Below are 14,540 nucleotides of genomic sequence, written 5' to 3'. Positions count from 1 at the left end.
GTGTGTGAGGTTTCAACCCCACCAGTGAGTGACTGACACCCCAGCTTAAGGTAATGTATTTTGGCGTGCATATTTTAACCCTTGTTTTTATTCACTCATTTTAGGTGAGCTTCTGGTTGTGGAAGGCCAAGCGGCAGAGCCATGCAGCACAGACAGTGCCCAAAGACTGATTGGCCAGATAATGCTGTGGAATGGCCAAATTGATAAAATGCGTGACCAAATTCACAGCATGCAACTTCGCCTGGACTCCATGCAACAGGAAATGAAGAACATGATTGATGTTTTGGCCAGAATATAATAACTTTTTTCCTAAAAACATCAATCATGTTCTTCATTTCCTTGTGAAGTTTGTTTCTTCTAGAAATGTGTTTGTATTTTTTTTGGATCCCAAAAATATTTTTTGGATGCACACGGTGTTTCGTCATGTGCTATCTTCCATCATGGGTTATCAATGTACTTGTTTTGTGTTTGCAACCCCTTCATCCTCAAAATTATTTAGTGGTGATAGGAACAAAGGGATTGCACACACAAAACATGTACATTGCTCACCCATGATGGGAGATAGCACATGTTGACTTGGCCCTTTTGTAATGCTCAATCTTGAGCATATTAAAAATTAAAGATTTACAAGGGTGACATCACATGCACCGTTCTGAAAATGTTGAACTTTTGTTGAAGTTCTTAAATTTTTTGGTATGTTTTTCAAAACACTGTTGTGAATGTAAAGATTTTAAACAAGGTCTATTTTTGTAAAAATTTGCCTTTAATAACGTTAAAACAAAATAAATATTTTTACCAAAAAAATATATATTCTAAAAAAAAAAAAAAAGTTTCAAAAAATGCACATTTCAATGTGCACACAGTAAAATGTTTTTACTACTACAATGTGTGCGGCTTATTATTTCTCAATAATATTTTTTTTTGTGTGTGTGGTTACAGTGACAAAGGGCCTGATTAACTAAAGGTAAATGCACTTGTCACTACTACAAGTGCACTAGGAGACAGACCAAACTAAATGCAAACAAGAATAAAAACAAGATATTTTTAACAATTTTTTTTATTGTATATTTTTGAAAAATTAAAGCTCTTGCTGAATAGCAATGGCCCCCTGACCATTAAAATAATTCACATATCGCTCACGCACTTGACATGCGGTTCGGGGGGCCAAGCCAATACGGCCAATTTCTAGGCCTGTCATTGTTTGATGTTGTACCAGTCCGGCCTCAGGCCCAACAGAAGAATTATATGTCGCAGAATGTCTCCGTAAAAAGTTATGTAGGATACAGCAAGCAAGTATGATGTAATTTAGTTTATAGTCCGCTAGATTTATTGCTGAAAGGAACAAACGGAACCGGCTGGCCAGAATCCCAAAGGCATTCTCCACAACTCTTCTTGCTCTGGCCAGCCGGTAATCAAATACCCTCCTCTCAGGGGTGAGTGTCCTTTGGGGGAACAGCCTCATCAAGTGCTCACCGAGAGCAAACGCTTCATCAGCGATAAAAACTGAGGGGAGTCCATCAACATTCTGATCATCAGGTGGCAATCCCAGGCCACCAGTCTGGAGACGCTGGCACAGCTCGGTCTGTGCAAAGACTCCTCCATCAGACATCCGGCCATTCTTCCCCACATCCACAAACAGAAAGTCCAAATGTGCCGAGACCACCGCCATCAAAACTACACTATGGAACCCCTTATAGTTGTAGAAATAAGCCCCCGAATGCAGTGGTGGCACAATGCGGACATGCTCAATCGCCCCGACACAGTTGGGAAAGTCCCAACGGTCAGCGAACTGGAAGGCCACAGTCTGCCATTCCTGAGTACTAGAAGGAAACTGTGGAGTGAAAAAAAAATACAAACATTAAGATAAGGACTTTTAAACATAACTTGGATATCAGATTACACACAAACATTAGTGAACAACAGCAGTCAAACATTATTAATATGTGTGTGTGTAATTTAAATTGTAAAAAACATAAGGCCCACTTATAAGATTAATCACCCCCTCTGATGGCCCATTGATCCATTTGAATGTGGGGGGAGGGGTTATAATTAGGTTAACAAACACACCTGACTGTTTAAAACATTTGTGGGGTGGGAGAGGGGTTCTAATTAGGTTAACAAACACACCTGACTGTTTAAAACATTTGTGGGGTGGGGGAGGGGTTCTAATTAGGTTAACAAACACACCTGACTTTTTTAAACATTTGTGGGGTGGGGGAGGGGTTCTAATTAGGTTAACAAACACAACTGACTGTTTTAAACATTTGTGGGGTGGGGGAGGGGCAAACAAGACAATGGAGCAGACAATATGCATTGTTCAAGGGACTATAGGCTAGAGATATAAATGGACCCAGGATTGCATTGTGAGGAGGTTATTGAAGGTAAATATGCATGTAGGGCAATAAATAATTAATGTCCAAAAACAGGCATGCATGAAGATAAAGGGGACATTCACAGCATATTGAAAGCATGGCAATTAGGTAAGGAGGACATTTATACAATACATTAGCAAACATTTAATACATATCATGTAATGTTAAAGTAGAAAACTTACCTTCATATAGTCCTTCTGCAGGACCTGAATGATGGCAGAACAAGTCTTTGGGATTATTATCCCCAGAGCCTGGGGGGAGATGCCTGTCGAGAACTTCAAAGTCCTGAAGACTTCTCCCAGTCGCCAAGTAACGTAACATGGCAACTAGCCTCTGCTCTGCACTGATGGCTTGCCTCATGCAGGTATCCTGCCTGCTGATATAGGGGGTCAGCATAGCCAGCAGACGCTCAAAAATGGGGTCCGTCATCCGGAGATAATTCCTGAAATCCTCAGGATTATTCTCACGGATCTCACGGAGCAAAGGCATGTGCGAGAATTGGTCACGCTGGCGCAACCAATTCTTTATCCATGAACTCCTCCTCGCCCTGTTCATGGACTGGACTCGGGTCAAAGTATTAACCCCAACACCAAGTCCCCACGCAGCACGAACTCGAGAATGAGTACGTCCACGCGACATGGCTTCAAAACGGTCGGCTGGTCAAACAAACAAACTTATAACAAACGCACTGAAGAACAGCAAGACCTATGAAGAACGACCTGAAAATCAGGAACGAGCAGACCAGAACGGCCTGCAAGGCAGGTTACGATCTGACCAACACGCACTGAAAAGCAGATACAAACCTTACAAGCACAAACTGAACCGCAGAAAACGATCGAAATAAGCTGAAGTGTGAAAAGCGCAAATCGTCTCTAACCAAACTTCTACTAACACGAGATAAACACGAGATTAGCAGAAGGAGCCCAAAGGGTGCCATAGTGGGGCTTGAACTTCCTTTTTATAGTCCCGTCGTACGTGCTGTACGTCACCGCGTTCCAAACCAGCGGACTTTTGCAGTGATCGTCTGTGGCCAAGGCCATCCCTTTTTAAGTCTGGTGCAAGGAGCCGACAAAGTCTGGCGAAAAGTCCGCCGAGCCAAGTCTGCCGTAAAGTCCGATCGTGTGTACGCGGCATAACTGAATTTTAGCAGAATTGCTTATCAAACCATATCACTTTATATTGAAATATTTCCTGTAATGTCCATATTATGTTTTTTTTTTCTTTCAGAGATCAGCTTCAGGAGCAAGACATGCGCCTAAGGTCATCCATCATGCAGATTTTGAAATGTGATTTTGAACAGGAAAACATATCTTCCCCGGTGCTACTTCCACTTGCTGATTGTATTATCAGTGTGTGGATACTGGAAATTATCAGTAAAAATGAAGATGAATACATGAAGAATCTGGAGAAGACAATAAAGCTGCTTCCATAGTTTTAAATGTAATGAGGAGTTTGTGAAAAACGCCTTTGGTAAACTGGGTTTAGTCATTAATTACTGTGCAGTGCAGAGGAGAAGCAATATTAGTGATTTAGCTGATTATAAAGCTGTTCTATTCATTGTAGGACTTAAAGGGGAGTAGATGATTGGAGCCAATAGCATTCATCTGGAGCCAAATCGAGCCAAATAGAATTATGTTGGCCTCCGGGTTTTATTGCAGTCAGAAATCACAGCAGTTGCGCTAAAGTCAGCAATGTTATTTTGCATTAATCTGTGTTAAATTGTGTTAACAAATATCGCTATCTTAATAAAGATCATTCAGAATATAAATGTGTGTTGACTTGTCTTGGAACAATATTGTAAATCTTTTATGTATACAATATATCTTTTTATCTATTTATTGATAACAAACACATTTCAGGACATTTACTGTGTTTCATCAGAATATGGATAAAGATTATTTAAAACTACAATATCAGATACAGTGTATGGACAATATATTAGAAAACATAAAAAATTAACATTGTCAGGTTCAATACCTAAACATTATTAAAAGATTGTGAAGAGAAAAAATATAGAAGAGATTAAATTGATAAGTGTTGTACAGGACGGCAGGGATGGGTCCTGGATGGCAGCTATATTTCCCCACTATTTATTCCCTTTGTGTTCCCTTTAACCACTTGCTTACTGGGCACTTTTACCCACTTCCTGCCCAGGCCAAGTTTCAGCTTTCAGCGCTGTCACACTTTGAATGACAATTCGAATGACAATTCAGCGCGGTCATGCTACAGTTTACCCATATGACATTTTTATCATTTTTTCACACAAATAGAGTCTTTTGGTGGTATTTAATCACAACTGGGTTTTCAATTTCTTTCTAAACAAATGAAAAAAGTCTGAACATTTTTCAAAAATATTTTTTTTTCATAGTTTGTTATAGATTTTGGCAAATGTAATTTTTCTCCTTCACTGATGGCCATTATTAGGCTGCACTGATGGGGACTGATGAGGCGGCGCTGATGGGAACTGATAGATGGCACTGATGTGCACTGATAGGTGGCACTGGGCACTAAAAAGTAGCACTGGTGGGCATTAATGAGGCTGTCCTGATAGGTGGCACTGATAGATGGCACTGATAGGCAGCACTGATGGGCACTGGTAAGCAACACTGATAGGTGGCACTGATGATGAGGCACTGATGGTCACTGATTGGCAGCACTGGTGGGCACTGTTGGGACTGCATTGATAATCAGTACACTGATAATCAGTGCCCTTATTAACAGTGTTGATGTCCCTTTAATACAAGCCGGTTTTTGGTTTCCTTCCTCTCTCCTAGCGCTGTCAGTGTGAGGTAAGAAATGCAGATAACCGGCTTGTGTTCACATCCGTGATCAGCTGTCATTGGACACAGCTGATCACGTGGTAAAGGACCGCTGTGATTGGCCCTTTACCCCAAACTGTGATCAGTGAGTCTGAACCCAAGGGAGAGAAGAGGACTGACTTATGGTCCCCTCTGGATCGATAAGTCCTCATTTGTGACCAGAAACTTGGAGTTTCAGAGAGATATTTGGGTGAGAATGAACTTCCATCCCTCATTACAGGGACTTTTACCCTGAAAGGGTTCACCCGTTTGCATCAGAGTCATGTTTTGTTCCAACAATTGATCGACAGTTTTTGTTTCCGGAGGACCAGCTGTTTTTTCTGTTTGCCTGTTTTTGACCGTAAAAGGGACTGTCTGCTTTTCCTAAGGTGCTTGGCTGATGATCTCCGGCTCCAATATCACAGTGTATATATAATAAATAAACTACGTTTTATAAATAGCATGCCAAATAAATTATTTTAAATATTAATTAAATATACACATCATAGAAACTAAAAAGTAAATGTTTACATTATTACAAAAGGTGACTTTCTTTAGTTTTACTTTTTCGATTCTATAATGTGTTTATATATGTAGTAATAACTGATGATTTGTTATTACTATACATAAAGCTTTAGGTTAGTGTTTTTTTTTTAAACCAGTACCAGGGACAGTACTAACATAAATAACTTTTGCAAAGTACCTACAAAAGGGCATCTGCAGGTCTTCAGGCAGAAGCTGCATAGTAGCCAATTACAAGATGTGCTGACCAGGATATTTGAGGCCACATAAATGGAGTGATGTAAGTAAAGAACTATACTTTAAAAAAGATGTCTTTTTCACAAGATAGAATATACAAGACTACCGAGATTGTTATAGAATAAAAATCACACTACATAGGTTTAACTTGATGTATTTTTTTCAACATTATAAACTGCATAACTATGTAAAGGAACATAAATGAGGGTAATTACAAGATGCAATAGGCCAGGCCTAGTCTTATCTATACCTGTTTGCCAATGCTGTGTCTTAGACCAATAGAATTGGAAAAACAAATTATCAAAGTAATCTCTACCTCCTGGAGTTGGTGATGTTTGAAGTCCTGCATCCAGAACCTTCCTAAAAGATAGCACTGAAATTGACAGCTGCAGTCCTCATTTTCTATGACCTATGGTGATGAGGAAAACCCCTTGGCGCCAGAGCCTCCTGGCCCTTTAAGGGGTTTCAGATGCCAGGAGGCAGGGCGGGGTTTATGATCATGTGACCACCATAATTGTCTGTCACAGCAGTCACATTATTGGAAAGCTTTCTGTTAGTCGCCGGTAACTGTGCTGGGAGCGCACAGAGCGCGTGCTTCCGTTACAGCTGTGTTTACAAAATGATATGAAAATCTGCAGCCAAGAGCTGTGCAGTGAATACTCCAAGTGTGAGGTCTGTTACACAGGCTGGTGTGGGTGGTCATAATATACTGTATAAGTGCAGCAGAGATTGGGGGAAGGGTGTTAGGGTGATGTGAGCTAGTCCATCTTTTCATAAAAATTCAAAAATTCTTTGGTTTTCACTTGTTAGAGCCTCAAAATTATTACATATACCTTCTCAATGAATTATACTAATCAACCTCTGGATAAACCTTTTAATACAGAAAACTAAAAGACTCTGAGAATTTGCCCAGAGTCTAAAAGGTTGTTTGAACTTCAGACCTTAAGAACTTAGGACCTGGACCCAGAAAGAAGTAAACTTTTTTTAAACTGAAACTATTCCATGTTTACAAGGCTTTCAAAACTTACAAGTGTTACTGCTGCCAACCTTTCTATTTAGCTTACCAAGAGTCAACACTCTTAAATTCGATGACGGTGTCCTCTATTGTTCAACTTAAAGTGAAAGTAAACCCAACTATCATTTTCAGCCAAGGAAGCTTTCATCTTGGTCTCTGTTTACTCCTCAACTGCCATTAAGCTGCACATGTGATCAGTTGATTGGATTGTTTATCGTGTTCTATCGGGTTGAGGTCAGAACTCTCTGCAGGCCAGTCAAGTTCCTCCACACCAAACTCGCTCATCCATGTCTTTATGGACCTTGCTTTGTGCACTGGTCCAAAAAAAATCATTAAAAAACATTTTTAAAATTGCCCCTTTAAGAAAAAAAAGTCCTTTAACTTTTTCTTTATAATCAAATTTTTTTATTTTTTTATTATAAATTTCATCTTCACAATTCAATATTATCTATACCTAATATGCCTGGACACATATTCAGCCACTGGTACCATGCAACATCACCTATTGCTAGGGCAAGGGGGGTTACAATAGTGTTCAAGAAAACTTACCCATGGGTATTGACGTCTGTACAAGCAGACAGAGAAGGTCGCTTCCTATTTGTCAAAGGTACAATACATAGCCAGCAATACATTCCATACTGGATATCAATAGTTTTGTAAGAAATCTAATGCTTAGGAAACATTTCAAGGATATACCTTCTGATAGCGAATCCACAGTGTGTCACAATGTTCAAAATGAGACCACCTCCTTCAGATTTGATTATTTAGTAGCAAGGTCTGCATTGGAGAGTCTGCAAGCAGAATCAGAGGGGGGATCTTTTGGTATAAAGGAATCAAACATCAACATGGGGGATAAATATTTTTACCCTGTTCAAAACAGGAATGACATTGTGGATTTGTTTCAGAATATTGTGGAATCAGAATTGGTTAAATTGCAGGAATTGTGTCAACAAGACAATAATAGAAATAAAATTAATTTGACCAAGCAAGAAACCACAGCCTTGAAAATTAGATCTGACATAGTGATTCACCAGGCAGATAAGGGGGGTACTGTAGTGATCCTAGATACTGCTAGTTACAAGCAGGAAGCACTCAGGCAGCTGGAAGATCGCATCACATATCGCCCCCTCAGTTCTGATCCCACAGTAACGATACAACAAAAATTGTTACACTTATTGGATGAAGGCAAGGAGATGGGTGTTTTAGATCAAAGAACTGGAGATTATCTCATGGTGACACATCCCATTACTCCGGTTTTTAACCATCTCCCCAAAGTGCACAAACAAGACAATCCAGTGAAAGGTTGCCCCATAGTTGCCGGCATAGGATCAATATTGGAGAGATTAGGAGAATGGGTTGATCAATTTCTTCAACCGCTTGTTGTCCGTCTACCTGGGTTCATAAAGGACACTGGACATTTGTTAGCCTACACACAGGAAATTTTTTGGTCCACAGAATGCATTTGGATCACCATAGATGTTAGATCTCTGTATTCCTGCATTCCTCACTCTCTAGCACTATTAGCCATCAAACATCATCTTTCATGCTACAGTAGTTACAGTCCTAATGTACGTGAGTTTATTTGTAGAGCAGTAGAGTTTCTCCTGACACACAATTTCTTCATGTTTGATGAACGATACTACATTCAGAGTCAAGGTGCGTCCATGGGGGCTAAATTTTCCCCCTCTTTGGCGAATCTTTACATGGGCTGGTGGGAAGAATCCACTTTATTTGCCCATGGTAACCCATTCAAAACCAACATCGCTTGGTATGGTCGTTTCATTGATGATCTGATTGTGGTATGGCATGGATCGAGTGGTGACATAGGTGACTTTATGAAATATATTAATACCAACTCCTTAAACCTGGAGTTCACCTGTGTGCACCACCCGACCCAAATAGACTATTTGGATTTGACCTTGATGGGGCACCCAGATAGCAAAACAGTGACCTCCAGAACTTTTAGAAAGCCCTGTGCAGGAAATTCCCTTTTATTGGCCAATAGCTGTCACCCCAGTCACACCATCAAGTCTTTGCTGGTGAATTCATCAGGGCCAGGAGAAACTGCTCTACAGATAAGGATTTCTTGCAAGAATGCACAGCGATTAAAAAACAACTCAAAGAAAGGGGCTATAGTAACACAATCAATAGCTAGAAGTCAAAATATAGAATTTTATAGAGATTGGTTGGAGATGATTCAGAATAGTGGCACAAATAAACACAAACAGTGTGGGGATTACAATAGAGATAAAGTTCATTTTGTCACTACTTTCTCCTTAGAATACAACAAAATCGTTGCGATTCTTAAAGCGCATCTCCCCATCTTGTATGCTGATAAGGATCTGTACTCTGTTATCCAGGGTGGTTGTCAATTTTCCAGTAGAAGGGCCCCCAGTCTGGGAAGTATGTTGTCACCCAGCTTATTTTGCTCCCAGAAGTCAAACAAATCGCAGACCTGGCTTTCCACTGTAGGTTCCTACATGTGTGGCCATAACACCTGTAGGCAGTGTCATAAACATAAAAAAAGCACCTCAGTTTTTTCTTTTTCTACCAAGAAAACTTATACCACCAAACAGTATATAAACTGTAACTCTAAATCGGTGGTATATGTTATTCAGTGTAGTGCCTGCAGTCTACAATACGTTGGGTGCACAATACGCCCGTTGAGAGTTAGAATCTCGGAACATGTGAATGACACTACAAATACTATCGCTAAAAATATCTTAAATGTGTCAAAACATTTCCGGGATTTCCATCATGGTAATCTTGACACTTTTTTCCTTTTTTGGTGCTGAACAGGTTAAAAAACCCCCAAGAGGAGGTGACACTCATCGTATTTTGCTCAAGCGTGAAGTATGGTGGATACATACCCTCAATACTAGAAAACCATATGGTTTGAACGATAGGATGGATATAAATCTTTTTTTAACATAATCGCATTTTTCAACATAGTCGCATTGTTTGATACATTTATCGCACCATTTTGAATATGCTTTATTTGTTCATGATATGTTTCTCATGTGCCTGCTGTGCTTCTTTCTTTTCTCCATGTGTTTTTAATTGTTTTGATTGCTCTGATTAGGATGCACCCGCCCTATTTGGAGTGCTTACTCTGTTATAAATATCAGTTTTTAAATCAAACATGTATGCTTTGATGAAGGCTTCTTAGCCGAAACGCATCAGCGTAGCCTGTACCCGTGTATCCATGTAACCCAATAAAGGACTTTTATTCAAGAGCATCCGAGTTGCCAGCCCTTTTCTGATTCAAGTATTGCATTTTGGGGCCTGAATGTCCTGGCTAGAGCACCGGATCACAGTTCATAGAACATCATACTGGCAGTGGAACTGGGGTATCATTTTGCTTCTTCTATAGCCAGCAATACACATTTGCTGCAATTTATGCTCCAAATACAGGGACAGTTAATTTTCCTGCCAAAATGTTGAAGACGCTGGAGAAATTTAGGGAAGGGTGTTTGATCTTGGGTGGAGATTTTAATATTGTGCTGGATCCAGGTCTGGACACAACATCAAGGAAAACTTCCCTAGCCTTTAAAGCCCTAAAGCATTTCAAACAACTTTTACGCACTCAACATCTGGTTCAGAGCTGGCGGGTAATGCACAGTGGAGTAAAGGATTATAGTTATTACTCTAAAACACATAAAATGTACTCGCATATCGATGTATTTATGGTAGATCAATTCTATTTAGAAAAGGTCCGAAATTGTACCATTGAGTCTATAACTATCTCAGATCATGCCCCAATAACGTTAACATTCTCTCCAATCCAGGCAGGCTACATAGAACGAACTTGGCGATTGAATGAATCAATATTAGATAACAAAAGGATAGCCGAAGAATTATTAGTCAAAATAAGGGACTATTTTGAGAGGAATATGCCAGGTGAGGTGTCAGACCAGTCAGTATGGGAGGCCCATAAATCGGTCATAAGAGGAGAATTAATAGCTTATGTATCCCATATTAAGAAAGAAAGAAAGAAGGAAGTGACAGAGTTATTAGAGAAAATTAATACACTGAAGATTAAACATAAAAAAAATTAGACCCCTTAGATATCCAACAATTAGGGAACCTTCGAGCAGAACTTGCACAATGTCTAGATCGAAAAGTCAATAATAAATACAGATACTTTGCCCATAGGTTCTATGAGCAAGGGAACAAATGCGGTGCGATTTCTGGCTAAACAACTTAAAAAGCAACAAGAATCTAGACATGTCCATAACCTATTAATATGCAACAAAAAGGTAATGGAAACACAGGCCATAGCGACAGAATTTCATAGATTTTATGAAACCTTATATAATATTCAGACACCTGAGACCGTACAATTAGAAGATGGGGAGGACCAAAGAAGGGAAGAAATATGAGAGTACATTAGGGAATCATTAATGCCGACCCTAACGGAGACAATTACAGCAGAAATCCAATCAAAGTAGAAGAGTTGAGCAGAGCAATAGCAGCCTTACCGACAGGGAAAAGTCCTGGTCCGGATGGTTTGACAAACATTTACTATAAAAAATTTTCTTCGGAGCTGATAAAACTGTTATGAAATTATTTTAACACAATTAATGCAGTTAATCCATTGCCTCCAGAAGCCCTGTTGGTGTACATTACTGTACTCCCGAAGGAAGGGAAAGACTCTCAGTACTTGCCAACTATAGGCCTATTTCTCTGCTCAACTCGGATACTAAACTGCTCACCAAAATTTTAGCTCTGAGATTGCAAGAACATATCGGGGATTTGGTGCACCCTGACCAGACAGGTTTTATGAAAGGACGTGAGGCAAGGGATAATACCATCCGGGCACTTCACCTGCTCCATTGGATGCAGCATGGCCCAGAGAAAGACCCAAATATCGTACAATCGATGGATCCTGAAAAAGCCTTCGATAGGGTGAACTGGGGCTTTATGAATGAAGTCTTGAGGGGGGTGGGTCTGGGTGACTGTATGATGGGATGGATAATGGCTCTCTATGTGGACCCAAGAGCAAGGGTCAGAGTAAATGGTACAATATCTGACTATCTTAATATACGAAATGGAACAAGGCAGGGGTGCCCACTCTCACCATTATTATTTGCTATAATATTAGAGCCATTTCTATGTAGGATCAGAAGCAATGGGGAGATATTGGGGATATGTATTGGGGATGTGGAACATAAAGTTTCAGCCTACGCTGATGATTTACTATTCTACCTTTTGACACCTCAGGCATCCTTAATAGCTCTCATGCAGGAAGTGGATAGATATGGGCATTTATCTAACTTTAAAATTAATTATGAAAAATCAATACTCCTACCCAGCCATGTCCCTCAAGAGATGGCGAGGAGGGAGTACCCCTTTGTGTGGAAGAAGGATTCCCTGTTCTATTTGGAGGTACATATCACTTCGGATCAAAAAATGTTATATGACCTTAATTATGCCTCCCTAATGGCAGGGGGGACTTGAAATGGACAGGACAATATCTAGCATGGTTTGGAAGGGTGAGTGCCATTAAAATGTGTATATTACCTAGAATTATCTACATATTACACACAGTTCCGATTAAGTTGCCAGGAACCTTTTTTAAACAGATACGGAAGGCTTTTGTAGCATTTGTGTGGAATAGTAAACGACCAAGGTTGACTTATGACTAGGGATGAGCTTCGTGTTCGAGTCAAACCCATGTTCGACTCGAACATCGGCAGTTCGATCGTTTGCCGAATTGCAAACGATATGGGCCGTTTGCGCCAAATTCATGTGGCGCATCACGGCCCATAATTCACTGCGGCATCGCAGTGCACTGCTGGCTGATGATTGGACAAGCATGCACTATGACCCGCATGCTTGGCCAATCCCAGCGCCATCGGTAGAGAGAGCTGTAACTGGCCAAAGCCACGGTGGCTTTGGCCAATTGCGGCTCAGGTAGTTTAGAACACGCCCCACACTATATAAGGCCACCTGCACGGCGGCCCTGTGTAGTGTGTTCCGGCATGCTTACAGAGAGAGAGAGACAGTGTCATTTCATTTGAGTTAGCTAGATTAGGCAGGACAGTCAGTGAATTAGCTGCACTTACAGTATATTGTGTATATATATGCATCCCAGGTGTTGTGTATATATATATATATATATACACTGTATTCAGTTTAGCTAGATCCGTTCCTGTTATCTTCCTACTGACAGGCAGGCTTGTCTTGTTACAGTATTTACAGCTACCTGAAGAAAATTGCTGGTGTTCTTTTGATCCTATTAGTACCACAGTCAGGCAGCTAGACTATTTACAGTTAGTGTAGTGCGTCCTCCTCACAGTGTTCAGCTAAAGCTACAAGTTAGTTTAGTGTGACCTCTGCACAGTGTTCAGCTAAAGCTACAAGTTAGGGTAGTGCATCCTCCTCACAGTGTTCAGCTAAAGCTACAAGTTGGTGTAGTGCGTCCTCCTCACAGTGTTCAGCTAAAACTACAAGTTAGTGTAGTGCGACCTCTGCACAGTGTTCAGCTAAAGCTACAAGTTAGTGTAGTGTGTCCTCCTCACAGTGTTCAGCTAAAACTACAAGTTAGTGTAGTGCGACCTCTGCACAGTGTTCAGCTAAAGCTACAATTTAGTGTACTGCGTCCTCCTCACAATGTTCAGCTAAAACTACAAGTTAGTGTAGTGCGACCTCTGCACAGTGTTCAGCTAAAGCTACAAGTTAGTGTAGTGCGTCCTCCTCACAGTGTTCAGCTAAAACTACAAGTTAGTGTAGTGCAACCCCTGCACAGTGTTCAGCTAAAGCTACAAGTTAGTGTAGTGCGTCCTCCTCACAGTGTTCAGCTAAAATTACAAGTTAGTGTAGTGCGACCTCTGCACAGTGTTCAGCTAAAGCTACAATTTAGTGTACTGCGTCCTCCTCACAGTGTTCAGCTAAAACTACAAGTTAGTGTAGTGCGACCTTTGCACAGTGTTCAGCTAAAGCTACAAGTTAGTGTAGTGCGTCCTCCTCACAGTGTTCAGCTAAAACTACAAGTTAGTGTAGTGCGACCCCTGCACAGTGTTCAGCTAAAGCTACAAGTTAGTGTAGTGCGTCCTCCTCACAGTGTTCAGCTAAAACTACAAGTTAGTGTAGTGCGACCTCTGCATAGTGTTCAGCTAAAGCTACCTGTAGAAGGTTGGTGGTGTTTTCCTGATCCTATCACTACCGCAGGCAGCTAAATAAGCTACAAGTTAGTTTTTTGCGAGCTCTGCACAGTGTTCACCTAAAGCTACCTGTAGAAGGTTGGTGGTGTTTTCCTGATCCTATCACTACCGCAGGCAGCTAAATAAGCTACAAGTTAGTTTTTTGTGAGCTCTGCACAGTGTTCACCTAAAACTACCTGTAGAAGGTTGGTGGTGTTTTCCTGATCCTATCACTACGGCAGGCAGCTAAATAAGCTACAAGTTAGTTTTTGGCAAGCTCTGCACAGTGTTCACCTAAAGCTACCTGTAGAAGGTTGGTGGTGTTTTCCTAATCCTATCACTACCGCAGGCAGCTAAATAAGCTACAAGTTAGTTTTTGGCAAGCTCTGCACAGTGTTCACCTAAAGCTACCTGTAGAAGGTTGGTGGTGTTTTTCTGATCCTATCACTAC

Source organism: Aquarana catesbeiana, linkage group LG10 (genome assembly GCF_042186555.1).
Source record: "Aquarana catesbeiana isolate 2022-GZ linkage group LG10, ASM4218655v1, whole genome shotgun sequence".
NCBI lineage: Eukaryota > Metazoa > Chordata > Amphibia > Anura > Ranidae > Aquarana > Aquarana catesbeiana.
This window is presented reverse-complemented; position numbering follows the sequence as displayed.